Source organism: Oncorhynchus kisutch, linkage group LG2 (genome assembly GCF_002021735.2).
Source record: "Oncorhynchus kisutch isolate 150728-3 linkage group LG2, Okis_V2, whole genome shotgun sequence".
NCBI lineage: Eukaryota > Metazoa > Chordata > Actinopteri > Salmoniformes > Salmonidae > Oncorhynchus > Oncorhynchus kisutch.
In genome coordinates this window covers 33917405-33932254 of record NC_034175.2, presented here as the reverse complement: position 1 = coordinate 33932254, position 14850 = coordinate 33917405, and the positions used below count along the sequence as shown (strand labels likewise).

The 14850-nt window shown below is 42.0% G+C and overlaps 1 protein-coding gene and 1 long non-coding RNA gene across 2 annotated transcripts in view; both read left to right on the top strand.

Moving 5' to 3' along the window:
- Nucleotides 1-1337: 1337 nt before the first annotated feature.
- Nucleotides 1338-9308, top strand: LOC109902301 (uncharacterized). Its single transcript, XR_002256866.2, has 4 exons — nt 1338-1621; nt 7684-8698; nt 8941-9096; nt 9193-9308. It is a non-coding gene; the product is annotated as an uncharacterized LOC109902301 (long non-coding RNA).
- A 5497-nt stretch (nt 9309-14805) lies between these two features.
- LOC109865378 (protein FAM122A-like) overlaps nt 14806-14850 on the top strand; it is a 13073-nt gene continuing 13028 nt past the window's right edge. Inside the window, exon 1 of the mRNA XM_020453509.2 lies at nt 14806-14850. This exon is cut by the window's right edge and continues 342 nt beyond it. The gene's annotated coding sequence lies outside the window, so the exon portion shown is untranslated.

Sequence of the window (14850 nt, the reverse complement as noted above, 5' to 3'; positions counted from 1 at the left end):
AGGCTAAGTTTAAATCTAGACTTGGTTTTCTCTTGTAATCGCTCCTCTTTCACCCCAGTTGCCAAACTATCCCTGATTCAGATGACCATCCTACCCATGCTAGATTACGGAGACAATTTATATATCGGCAGGTAAGGGTGCTCTCGTGCGGCTAGATGTTCTTTACCATTCGGCCATCAGTTTGCCACCAATGCTCCTTATAGGACACATCACTGCACTCTATTCTGTAAACCGGTCATCTCTGTATACCTGTTGCAAGACCCACTGGTTGATGCTTATTTATAAAACCCTCTTAAGGCCTCACTCCCTATCTGAGATATCTACTGCAGCCCTCATTCTCCACATACAACACTCGTTCTGCCAGTCACATTCTGTTAAAGGTCCCAAAGCACACACATCCCTGGGTCGCTCCTCTTTTCAGTTTGCTGCAGCTAGTGACAGGAACGAGCTGCAACAGACACTCAAACTGGACAGTTTATCTCAATCTCTTCATTCAAAGACTCAATCATGGACACTCTTACTGACAGTTGTGGCTGCTTTGTATGATGTATTGTTGTCTCTACCTTCTTGACCTTTGTGCTGTTGACTTTGCCCAATAACACTGTAAAAAATGAACCACGGGCTTAGTAAATATTGCAAAAGAAAATCAATGATTTTTTTCTTAAAATAATAGGTTTTTGGTTTTCCTTACATTTTGGAATATAATACTTAATTTATGTGTTGAAAAAGACTCATTTGCAAATAAAAATCCAAGATAATATGCTGCTAAATTAGAACAAATATTTCTAAGTAACAACCAACAACTTAAAAATATGATATTCAAAGTATTATTATGCTGGACTGACATGCTAAATCTAGTTCTGAATGTCAATTGTGCTTGGAACATTTCAACAGACTTTGTCTTGATCTTTCTCCTCTGGAATGGCCATGAGTCAAGTAAGGACCGAATTATAACTTGGAATGTAGTTTGGGATCTGTCTACACATATTTTCGACGAAATTTCAAAAATATTTGTGGAAAACGTTAGATAATATTATTAAATTACGAAATTACGAATTAGCTATATTGCCAGAGCATGTTATATTTGCCCGTTGATAAGCTAGTTAGTTAACGGCCGTGATGTCTATAGTTAGCTAGTGGTGGGCATGCTACTAACTTAGCTAGTAAGGTAGCAGTGCAGAACACATGGTGCCCATGCAATTTAATGTTTGCCTGCTAGGCAAGCTAGCCAGGCAGAGACCGGAACGAACAATACGTAGCTAGCTATCTAGCTACACCTGTCCTTGCAGAAACCTTGTTGTTCACATATTCACAACATGTTCAAGGAAGCAGTGCAAACCTTGACCTTGTGCAGAAGCCATTTAGTCAATAATCTAACAGCCAAACTAGCTAAATTAAATAACTGGGCTGGCTAGTAAGATAGATAACAAGCAGCTCTTCCAAATCAGCTAGGATTGAGATGTTTCTGCTAGCTATCTAAAGCTGAAGTCGAGTTTTATTTTCCTGACATTGTCATAGATTTTAATACAACTCCTCTTTTTTAGGTAACGTTATAGGTATTCACGTATTCAGATGTTCCTGAGTACTGGACAGACCATATTTTCCAGAATACATTGACACGGTATGTAAATATCTTCAAATGTCTGTTTTTTGATTGTAGCTCACATTAGGGCTTTACAAGCCCTATGATTTCCGCAATGCGGAATCCAGAAATTTAATCAGAATACACGGTACCCCTCGGACAGGATACGCAGGATATTTTTATTACAGTTTCCCAACATTAGTGTGAATAATAGGTATTAGATATATCCTGTATTTTTAAATAAACCAGATGGATTGAACAAGTTAGGCAACAAAAAGTTAACACGGAATTTCCGAAAATATAACAGCAAAAGTCATTCATAGGGCCCTATTAGTGTTTTACACAATGCGTTGTCGCCCAGGCAGGTATTGACAATGTGTGTCTTCCTTATTTTAGAATGAGATAGCATATGAGATGTTAGTAATAATGTTTTAAGCTTATATATACACACAAAAATAATTGATTGTATCTTAATTCCATAGGGATCAGGCAGCACATGCAATGTAAGATGCAATGATCTGCAGTTTTGCTGCATTCAAATAAACAGAACTTTTGAAGAACTATAGACTGAGGCATGGACATAATCGAACACTGCCCTGCCTCCACCCAGATTGCATCTGTTCCTTCAAAACATGGGGTTCCCTTAAGATACATTTGTCAAGGCAACATGCAACTGGCAAGTCAGTAAGGCCAGGAGAGGTATTTTCTTTTAAAATGTGAAATTTGCAGAGCTTGCAGTTTTTCAACAGATTTTTTTTTTTAACACCTTGGTAACCATCTAAAGAAACACGAAACTGTCAATCAATCAATCAATCAAATGTATTTCTAAAGCCCTTCTTACATCAGCTGATGTCACAAAGTGCTGTACAGAAACCCAGCCTAAACCCCCAAACAGCAAGCAATGCAGGTGTAGAAGCATGTCCTCTGTGTATCTGACAAATGCGGATTCAGAACAAATGTATATGGTACGCTTGCATCTCATAGGAGTCGAAAACACAATCCTCATTCTCTGGGCGACTTTAGAACTTATAATACAAAAACATATTGACCATTCAAATACACAAGTCCATGAAGAGGAAACTATAGAAGAACAAGAATTACAAAATGACACTGAGCAAAAAATGTCACCTTTTACTAAACTTGGAAAGTATTTACAATGTGTCAAACAAGTGTATCAGTGAGGGAGTAGAGGAACTGCAGTTCATATCGTGCTCTGTCAGGTCCAGTCATAAAATACATTGTTAATTCCTGTTTAAGGAAACATGGCTGTGTAATTGACAATTACATAATCTCAGATTTGGTTCAAGATGTTTGTGAGACAAATCCCATGAGTGTTACGGTTTTCTTCTATTGAAAGAGAGGAGGACCAAAATGCAGCGTGGTTATTTGTAAACATCTTTAATAAAGATGAAAACACAAACAATATACAAAAAACAATAAACGTGAAAAACCGAAACAGCCCTATTTTTTTAAATATTTTTTATAAAAAATAATTTATTACCTTCAATACCATTCATTCTTTACAACTCATAATTTTCATACATACTCCAACAATGGTATTTTAATTTAACTAAACAAAAACCCCAAACAAAACCTCAGGGGAGCATCTTCCCTCCCCGTCACCCTACAAACTACCTTTCCCTATCTCCCCGTCCCTAATCTATCCCCTTACAAATCTAAATGACACCCAGCCCGAAACCCCCCTTTCACCTCTCCCGAGCAGCATGCTGCCCCCACTTCCTCTCCTCCCTCTTCATCCTCCCCCTCAAATCTCCTTCCACCCTCCTCACTATCCCTTCCACCCCCCAATCTCTCCCTGTCTTCACCATGTTCTGCCTGGCTTCCCACAGCCCCCGTTTAAAGAGACTCATGAGAAGCCAGAGCAGAAACCTGTCCCTATCCGTCCCTCTCGCTCTCTCTAACCTGGCCCACGTCAATACAAAATCCCCCCTTACCAAACCTAACAACACCTGTGCCCTAGCCCATACTACTCCGGCAAAGGCACAGTCCCAAAAGACATGGCGCACAGTCTCCTCGCTGCCACAAGAGGATCTTGGACAGGTGGGGGATTGCACCAAACTATACCGGTACATGATGGAACGTACCGGCAAGCACTTATGGAGGCTCAACCAATTCAGGTCCTTGAGCCTGTTATCCAGACCCCGCACCTGCACTCCCTCCCAGACCACTTCCGAGATGCCCACTACAGGCGCCTGACTCCCTGCCTTTCTGACCTCCTCGTACAGGTGCCTGTGATCTAAACCTACTCGGGCAACTTCAACCTCAGGGTGCGCACACAGCCACTTGGCCGCATGACCAAAGTGCCACGGCAGCTGTTCCGCCCGAGGACCCGTGTTAGACCACACCATTACGCTTCTCGCTTGATACGAGAAGAACACCCGCAGGAGGTAACCGGACGGGTGTATCACTGGATGAGCAAGCTCCGTTAACAAGAAAGAAACAAAAATTGCGTCCAGCTTGAGGGGGAAATGTGGTAACCCCCTACCTCCCTCCCCGATGGGACAGAGCATGCGTGCCCTGGCGACCCACTCGCACCTGCCACTCCACATGAACTGAAACACAAGCCTCACTAGAGGCCTCCTCAGACAAGCCGGCAATGGGTAGATGTACGCCAAATACAAAAGAGACGGCAACACATCCACCTTTAGGACCAGGACTTTGCCCATAAAAGACAAATACCTAGCCTTCCACATTGCTAGCTTCCTCTGTACCACTGCGATACGCATGTTCCAGTTTAGCGTCGCCCCCTCACAGAGAGAGAACCCCCCGGGCACATCCGTTCTACCGCGCCATCTTCCGAAAAACTTGACGGAAGACTTTGCATGGTTCAGAACCGCTCCAGACGCTCGGGTGAAATCCCCAAAGATGGCAAGGGACCTTGTCAGGCACGAGTCCTTGCACAGCAGCAAGGAAGTGTCGTCGGCGTACTGCGTCATCTTAACACGCAGCCCACCACTTCCAGGGATCAACAAGCCTTCCACCCATGTGTCTGCCCTAATGGCAGCCCCCAGAGGCTCCATGTACAGAACGAAGAGGAGAGCCGAGAGTGGGCACCCCTGCCTGACCCCAGACGAGAGGTCAAAAACGTCACTCAAGTGACTATTTACACTAACTCGGCACCCCGCTCCGACATATAATGTACGAATCCATCCTATGAACTTCTCCCCAAATCCTAATCGACCTAACACTCTGAATAAAAAGGATCTATTCACGCGATCAAAGGCTTTCGCCTGATCTAGCGCTGCTACCATTAAAGGCAGTCCTCTATCTTCAACCCAAGCGATGGAGTCCCTGATTAACTGTAGGTTCCATCTAATAGAGCGGCCCTCTACCCCGCACGTCTGATCCTCATGGACGACGTAGGGAAGGGCTGTGCGCAACCGGTCTGCTAAAACCTTTGCAAGTAGCTTGTAATCTACACACAGCATGGTCAACGGCCGCCAGTTGCCAAGGTCTGTTACTTCCACCTTCTTATATAAAAGTGACAGCACACAAACAGCCATTGATCCCCCCCAGGACCCCCGTCTCAAGGATGGCCTTCAAGACTTCGAGGACCACTGGTCTAAGTATACCCCAAAACTTGAGATGAAACTCAGCCGGCAGCCCATCCATCCCAGGCACCTTCCCTTTTCCCATCCTCCTAAGAGCGCTCTCAACCTCTTCTAGTGAGATCTGGGCCTCCATCACTTCTCTAATGTCCTCCGGCAACCGCCTGGACAAGTGTTCTAAAAACACATTTCCCTGCTCTACATCTATTTCCCTTTCCTTAAATAAACCTTGGAAGTGATCAGTTGTCACCCTGACCATTTCCTCTGGTTTTCTAACTATACTACCATTTTCTTCCCTAACGCCATGCATTACCTTCCTACTCTGTCTGGCCCTAACCGACTTAAAGAACATAGCAGAACAAGTCTCATTGTGTTCTAGAATGCCACTATGCGCACGCTCCAGGAAAGCTTGAGCCTTCCGCTCCTGCAACTCCCTGAGCTGCGCCTTTAGGGTTGTGGATCTCTCCCAGTCAAACGACCCGCCGAGGTTGCCTGCCTCGTACTCGAGTTCAATTAACCTTTGGATACGATCCACCTCCCTCCTCTCCTCCCTTTTTTCCCTCTTACAATACCCTATTATCCTCACCTTAACTAATTCCCACCACTCTAACACCCCCTCGCACATGGACCGGAGGCCTTCAAGCCTCCAAAAGAAACCAAAAAAAACGTCAACAAAAGCATGCTCCTCCAGCACATCCCGATCTAACTTCCAGTACCCCCTACCAAAGAGGCAGACTGGCGACCCCACCTGCAGGAGCACCCCGTCGTGATCTGAAAAGAAAACAGGCAAACAGCCGCCCAGACAACTTACCCAAAGACCTGGGTACAAAAATATAGTGGAGCCTCCGCGCAACCCCCCTGGAGTTGCGCCATGTAGGACCGGACATTTTCGGAGTAGTGTGCAGGCCACCATCAACCAGACCATGGCAAGCCATTAGCCCGGTGAAGGCTCCTGCACTGCTATCCCCCCCTATTCCTAAATCTGTATTAAAATCCCCCCTATCACTAATTTCCTATTTGTGACACACAGGGGCGCCAGACAGTCCACCATCTCCCTCCTGTCTGCCACCACCTGTGGCCCATACACCACCACTAATCTAAATTTACAATCCCTTATCGTGACATCCACCCCTATAACTCTCCCCTGCATCACCACAAAAGAAACCTCCACTTTTACCTCCCTGTGCCCACACAAAACCCCTACCCCTGATGAGTGCACCTCCCCAATAACCCAAACCGACTCCCCCTTGTCCCACTCCCTCTTAAACCTACTAACATCCCCTCCATCCCTCAGGTGAACCTCCTGTAAAAAACAAAAATCAAACCCCACACCCTCCAAATAACTAAAAACCGCCCACCTCTTAACAAAATCCCTTAAACCCCTTACATTTAAACTAACAAAAGTAAAATTAGACCCCATGAAATAATAAAATGTAATACACACAAACTAAAACAGGAGACTCACCCGATGCTCCCCTGCTCCATATCTACCGGTGATAACACCATCCGTACTCCCGACGTCTCTTCCTCCATCTCACCAACCCAGGATGCAGGAATAGTGTTTGGTTCCGGGATGCCCTGCACCCTGGGTCTATTCCCACACTCCTCCCCCACCCCAGCGCTGCAGCTGGTTTGGAAAAAAATAGGAGAGGCTGAGTCCCCAAACAAAAAACTCCCCACCTCCTCCTGTACCCAGTCCTGGGTCTTGTTAGGTGTGTCCCCACCCAACAGAAGTTGAGGGCCTGTGGAAACCAGCAGCAACCCAGAGGTTTCTCCCACCCCCATCGCTCTCTTGGCCATCCCCTCTCTCTCACTGTCAGCCAATCGCACCCTCCTCTTCACTCTCTTCTTTGGTGATGGCGGCAGTGGAGAGATACCACCCCCCCCCCCCCCGCCAGCTCCTCCACCATACCCGTCATCTCTTCCACCAGGGCACTTTCCCCCCACTCCACTTGCTCTTCCACCGTCTCCTTCTCCACCACCCCTCCCTCGCTTTCTTCTCTCTCATGCTCCTCCACTCGGTTGCCTTCTTCCGCCGCTTTTCCTGGTTCTCCTACTCCCGTGCCTTCCGTTTCCTTCTCTCTTCCATCCGCCGCTTCTTGCTCCTCCTCCTTCCTTGCGGCCTTCCCCTCTGGACCTGTACTCTGGTCATGAGGCGTGCTTCCTTCCCCTCCTCTTCTTCCCCCATCCCCCGCTCCTGCTCCCCCCCCCCCCAGCCGCAGACGCGTATGACCTCTGACGAGCCGGGCACCCCCCCCACAGGTGTGCTGACGAGCCAATATAGAGCCAATTAGGTAACAATCTTTTAAAATTGAATAGTTTTAAATTTGGTGTATTTATACATGGGTTTAAAAACAATGCATTGCTCATAGAGCTCATACCGAATGTAATATTTGGTGTCGAATAGAAATGCTTGGTTTTGCATGTTTATTATTATGAGATCTAGTAAGCAGCACTTGATATCGATTTAATGGAATACCAATGTTTGACATCATACCCATTTGATAACTTTTATTCATTTTTTCTTGACAGGATCACTTTCGCTACAACAGAACAGAAACGTCAGGCTACGGGTCCTATTGGAGGGCCCCTGATATCCGTAAGCTAACATTGCCTTTTGGAATCCCTGCTACTGGGGCTGAGATTGGCACAATTGTGCAAGAGACATTTCAGCTTCAAAAATGATTTGTTCTACAATACATGGAGAGTGCATATGGAGATCAGTTATTTTCTTTGCTTGATACGGAAGACCTAAAGGATAAAGACACCATCAAAGTGGTTGACCTTGACGGCTCACCTCTTATTACTTTAAATGTACAAGAAGAACTCAATAACATCTCCACAGATATATCAGATGAGAGGTGCTGCCTTGGATCACGTGATACTGTCCTCTCCAGAAAGTACCTCTTCCCAACGCTCCAGTCCATGGCCATCTGAGTTTGAAGTTCCTCGCTTTGCTTATGATACAGAGCTCATTCTTGAGGTAGCTAATGAAGCACACATGAAGGATGGAACACTACTCAACAATCTGCCTGTGAAATCAGACATCCTGGAAAAACTGTCTGAAAGGATCTTCCAGTTTACAGCCTATCCGTCAACGCTACAAATTTGGCAGGTTGCAGAAGCTTTGGTAAAAAAGCACCCATGTCTTAAAGAGCTTGGGTCCTTCTCAGGCCTGTACGGATGGCAAACCAGCCTAAAGTACAAGATGGGCAATTACAGATCGAAACTGAGAGGAATTGGTTGCCTAGAACTGGAAGTGAACTCTGTCAAGAGAAAATCACCAGAGGACAAGCCCGTTGCCAAGAACATAAACAAAACAAAGAAGGCGGAGGTAAATTACCTCCCACCCCACCTGGAGAAACAGATGAGACCCTGGAGAGGGAGCGAGTGGAGCTACTGGGAGAAGTACAAATACGTGACAACCACAACATTGTGAGTGCCAAAATGGCTAAGGACCTTCTCATATTGAAGACAAGATCTCATTCAGGTCCTTCCTGTGAAGGACTTCAAAGATAGATGGCCAGCCTTGTTTGAACCCATTCAGGTACAAAACACAGCTGAATGAAAATAGTCAATGTAGGTAAAAAATGTATATTGATTTAAATATTTTGTGTTGTCTTGACCTAATATTCTAATCTACAATTAAATATGTATTAAAGATTAGTCTAAACATTCTCACTCTGCACATGCTTTGGGAGGGGTTTCCTAATAGCATTCTGGCTCTCAGATCATCCTTTGTCCTTATCTGATCAGAAGATGTTTCCTCCCCCGTCTCCTCTCTCTCAGATTAAGGAAGACTTCAGAAGAATTACAACTGTTGCTCTTGAGTCCACCTTTATCCAGAAGCTGGACGAATATACACCAAAACTATTGGACTTGTTTAAGACAAAAGGAGGTGCTGTAAAGGAGGACATGCAGAAAATCCTTGAAGTTCTGTATGGGGTATGCACAGTAACACTTTCACAATAGTATATAGGTTGTACTGTGTATTTATTTGCTGGTATTAAATGTAATTATTTGTATAACATCATATTACAGTGCAACACCAGCCAGGAAAGAAGAGACAGTGTAATCCTTGGCCTGATCATACAGTGCCTTGCGAAAGTATTCGGCCCCCTTGAACTTTGCGACCTTTTGCCACATTTCAGGCTTCAAACATAAAGATATAAAACTGTATTTTTTGTGAAGAATCAACAACAAGTGGGACACAATCATGAAGTGGAACGACATTTATTGGATATTTCAAACTTTTTTAACAAATCAGAAACTGAAAGATTGGGCGTGCAAAATTATTCAGCCCCCTTAAGTTAATACTTTGTAGCGCCACCTTTTGCTGCGATTACAGCTGTAAGTCGCTTGGGGTATGTCTCTATCAGTTTTGCACATCGAGAGACTGACATTTCCCATTCCTCCTTGCAAAACAGCTCGAGCTCAGTGAGGTTGGATGGAGAGCATTTGTGAACAGCAGTTTTCAGTTCTTTCCACAGATTCTCGATTGGATTCAGGTCTGGACTTTGACTTGGCCATTCTAACACCTGGATATGTTTATTTTTGAACCATTCCATTGTAGATTTTGCTTTATGTTTTGGATCATTGTCTTGTTGGAAGACAAATCTCCGTCCCAGTCTCAGGTCTTTTGCAGACTCCATCGGGTTTTCTTCCAGAATGGTCCTGTATTTGGCTCCATCCATCTTCCCATCAATTTTAACCATCTTCCCTGTCCCTGCTGAAGAAAAGCAGGCCCAAACCATGATGCTGCCACCACCATGTTTGACAGTGGGGATGGTGTGTTCAGGGTGATGAGCTGTGTTGCTTTTACGCCAAACATAACGTTTTGCATTGTTGCCAAAAAGTTCAATTTTGGTTTCATCTGACCAGAGCACCTTCTTCCACATGTTTGGTGTGTCTCCCAGGTGGCTTGTGGCAAACTTTAAACAACACTTTTTATGGATATCTTTAAGAAATGGCTTTCTTCTTGCCACTCTTCCATAAAGGCCAGATTTGTGCAATATACGACTGATTGTTGTCCTATGGACAGAGTCTCCCACCTCAGCTGTAGATCTCTGCAGTTCATCCAGAGTGATCATGGGCCTCTTGGCTGCATCTCTGATCAGTCTTCTCCTTGTATGAGCTGAAAGTTTAGAGGGACGGCCAGGTCTTGGTAGATTTGCAGTGGTCTGATATTCCTTCCATTTCAATATTATCGCTTGCACAGTGCTCCTTGGGATGTTTAAAGCTTGGGAAATCTTTTTGTATCCAAATCCAGCTTTAAACTTCTTCACAACAGTATCTCGGACCTGCCTGGTGTGTTCCTTGTTCTTCATGATGCTCTCTGCGCTTTTAACGGACCTCTGAGACTATCACAGTGCAGGTGCATTTATACGGAGACTTGATTACACACAGGTGGATTGTATTTATCATCATTAGTCATTTAGGTCAACATTGGATCATTCAGAGATCCTCACTGAACTTCTGGAGAGAGTTTGCTGCACTGAAAGTAAAGGTGATGATTAATTTTCCATGCCCCATTTTTCAGTTTTTGATTTGTTAAAAAAGTTTGAAATATCCAATAAATGTCGTTCCACTTCATGATTGTGTCCCACTTGTTGTTGATTCTTCACAAAAAAATACAGTTTTATATCTGTATGTTTGAAGCCTGAAATGTGTCAAAAGGTCGCAAAGTTCAAGGGGGCCGAATACTTTCGCAAGGCACTGTATACCTCGGTGAGAGGGTTGAAGAACTTATCACAGAATACAAGGTAAAGGTTTTTATTTTTGTATCCTTATTTATCTCTAAATGAGATCTTCCCTCTCTCTCCTCTCAAGTTGCACAGTTAATCTAGTAGCCTAGTCTGTTATTTTTTTCATTCCGGATGCTGACGACACCATGATCCGAGAGAACCTTGTTCATCATGTGATGAAGGTGTTCACTGTGAAGGATCTGGACCAGAATATAGAGCATGGGATCTGCACCAGAATATAGAGCATGGGATCTGCATCGAAGGAGCAGAGGTCCTGGCTGGTATTCGCAGTGTTACACAGTCATGCACCTTGCTTATGGGCCTCATCTATGGCATAAATCTAAAGTACCCCAAAGAACTGAAGTATACCTTTGAGGTGTTCCAAAAACTATTTTTGGAACTTGATGATCTCAGGACCTCCCCACGCGTCCAAGCTCTAAAGATGAAGTTACTTGTTTTCAGAGATATCTAAAGATACCTATGAGAACTCTCAAAGGGCCACTCACAAACTGTGGTCTAAACCCTACTCAGTAAGCTGAAAAGCTAGTTGCTAGGTGGTATAGGAGCTACAGTTCACATGATGCTCTTTGTCAGGTGGAGTCATAAAAGACATTGTCAATTCCAGTTTAAAAAAACAGCTTTGTTTTAAAACTTAGTCATATGCACTAGTGGATATCTGAGATTATTTGTCAGGTGCAAGCTATATGGATGTAACTTTACCTAAGGAGGCATGGTGGAGTTATTCCCAGAATGCTTATACCTGTCAAAAATATGTCCATATGGGCTTCACTAGTGCATCAGGTTTAAGGGAGAATTTGGCATATATTTTGTAACAATATGTGCAATGTATGTTTTGAAAACCCATGTTTTGGTTAATCTAAAACCGTTTGAATGAGGTTGTATTTGAGCTTAAGTTCATATTGTGCTTTGTGTAAAGTCTATTAAGACAAATCGTTAATTTATGTTTCTGTTATAATATGTATTTGTTGTTAAGGGGCACACAGACCACCAGAATTGTTTTGCCAAACTGTACAAGATGTGAGGTCAAAGTGCTAATCCCAAACTATCACCTAAACTTTATGCAGTTGTGAAGATTTAAAAGTATTTGTAGTCAGGTGCAAGCTATCTGGATGTAACTTTACCTAATGAGGCAAGGTGTAGTTATACTCAGAATGCTTACAGATTACAAAATATGATTGCCTAAAGAGTAGGGTTTAAGGGACAATTTGAGATTGAAGTTTGAAGAAATTATAAAATTATAATATTTATTTTTATTCAAAATAAAGGTGTGGAAGTTTGAAGTTGAACACTGTTGTTTCTTTTGCATATTCCCTTATAGAAATACTACTTTTTTGTAAATTATCCTAAGTATATTGAGGTAATTATTTGCATCAGCTTTTTAAGTATAGTTGTGAGTATATATTTGAGTAGTAGGAACCCAATTTAAATACATTTTACTAACCTGAGTACCATAAGTAACTGAGTAAAATACATGTGTTGATAAAACATAGAATATCAATTACGATACTGAGTAAATTCAGGAAATTAAACATACAATATTAGTTATGTAACTGATTACATTAAGTATATTAGACTTATAACATTAGTTCTGGGACTTAAGCAGGTCAACAACAACAAAAATGTTCTGAACCTGATAAAATTAAGTTGAATGAAAGGAATTTTTGAGATCCAGTTAGTAGATTGCACTTCATATATTTGAGTTTGTAATACACTTAAAGCGAAGTGTATTATACTTAAAATATCCTCCTTGTTGGATTTACTTAAAAACCTGATGCAAATTGTTACCAAAAATGTTTTAAGTAAAAGGGGCACAATATTTTTTACAGTGAATGTTTGTATCATGTTTTTGTGCTGCTACCATATTGTGTTGCTACCATGTTGTTGTCATGTTGTGTTGCTACCATGATGTGTTATGTGTTGCTGCCTTGTTATGTTGTCTTAGGTGTCTCTCTTGTTGTGATTTGTTTTTTGTCCTATATCTATATTGCATTATTTTTTTAATATCCCAGGCCCCGTCCCCGCAGTAGGCCTTTTGTCTTTTGGTTTGCCGTCATTGTAAATAAGAATTTGTTCTTAACTGACTTGCCTAGTTAAATAAAGGTTAAATAAATAAAATCCTCAGTTGATGAGAAACCTTACGGTGGCAAAAAACAATTCTATCCATTTTGCTTTCAATTGTTTGGTTTTGATTTCAACATCCATTATTTCACTGTTTTCGAAAATATCCTGTTTACATTTTCAACTTTACTTTTCTTGTTTACAATTTATTTTATTTGAAATTCAATACATATTGTGTGAAATTGGCCCCATACCCCCATACTATATACCTGTTTTCAAAACATTCAGTACTCTCATAACATTCACTTGACGTACTGGCAATCAAGCTTCTTTCCAGGACCGCTGAAAGATGCTCTCTTCCCTTCTTCTCTAGACTCTTTTACCACAGGCCAAAGTTAGCAGCAGCAGCATTTACATTTTTTTTTATACATAATACAAAATTATCAAAGACTTACAATTTTTTTCATATAACTAGGCAAGTCAGTAAATAACAAATTCTTATTTACAATGACAGCCTACCATTCTGCCCCTGCCTTGTTCAGAGGAAGAACAACAGATTTTTTACTTGGCAGCTCGGGGATTCAATCCAGCACACTTTCAGTTACTGGCCCAACGCTCTAACCACTAGGCTACCTGCCGCCCCTACATTGCTACATCAAACATGTATAACAAAACACAGGTATAAAACAAGAAAATACTACATACAAAAAAATATATATAAATAATAAAACAAATTCTAGTGCAATTGTATTCACTCTGAAATAACGTCTTAACAAGATGATTAAAATCAATCCAAAATATTTGTAATTTGGGAATTTGGAATTTTTGTTTGTGTATAAAGTATTTGGAAACAAGAATAAAAAAATCACAATCATTTCAGTGGTCTTGTTATCATTGCAATAGTAACATATATCCTTAAAAATCAAAAACATGGGTAGTGTTCAAAATGGTAAATAAATATTCAGCAAGGTTTTTCCAAAATTCTATCACAAATTAACATTAGTGAGTCAGATTTTCACCTTTTTCACAGAAAATGCAGATATCAATAGCCACAAATTTGGACAACATAATTACATGGATATATTTTATGGAGAATATTTAAATGCACTTTCTTAAATGTGTTTGGTATACAGATTCGTAAGGCATTAACCAAGCTGTCAGGAATAAGCATGTCCAGAAAAAGTTTTCAATCGTGTTGTTAGACCACTGGGAATGGCTTTGATCACAGAAATAAACTCTGAAAGGTATTGGAAACTCATTCAACGTTATAAATTGTTCATATTGTAATGACCTGACTAGATCATAAAGGAACAATTATCCAGAGGATTGAGTTTACGAATTAACAGTTTATTAACCCAACTTCACACAGGCTACTGTTTGGCCGTAGCCCACGCCAAATAAATGAAGGATACCCTATAAAACAACCGTGACCTTCTCTTGTGAAGTCCAGATGTAAGAGAGAACAATGGCTAAACCTGGTCTTAACTTCCAATGCTTCACCCCCCTGCCCAACCCCCCTCCACGCCACTCTGCCAACCACCAGGATGCCCGGCAGATAGCAGTTTGATTGGCATGTCAGACCCCACGAACACTGGGTACTGGTAAGTACAACACAACCAACTTATAGCCTAATTTAACACATAACACACAGTTTACAATATGCCAATTTAGCGGGTAATCTTTCAGGAATATAATTACATTTCAGTAAAAATTGAGGACCTCCCAATTTATTAAACACATTGTTTGGAATTAAATACCAAATTGATTCAGCATTGACCAAACATATTTTCAACCAACTGATCTTGAAAGTGTTATTTATTGCAACACCTTCAGACCTCCTTCAGCTCTTTTACCGAGCAGCAGCATCAAGTTAACC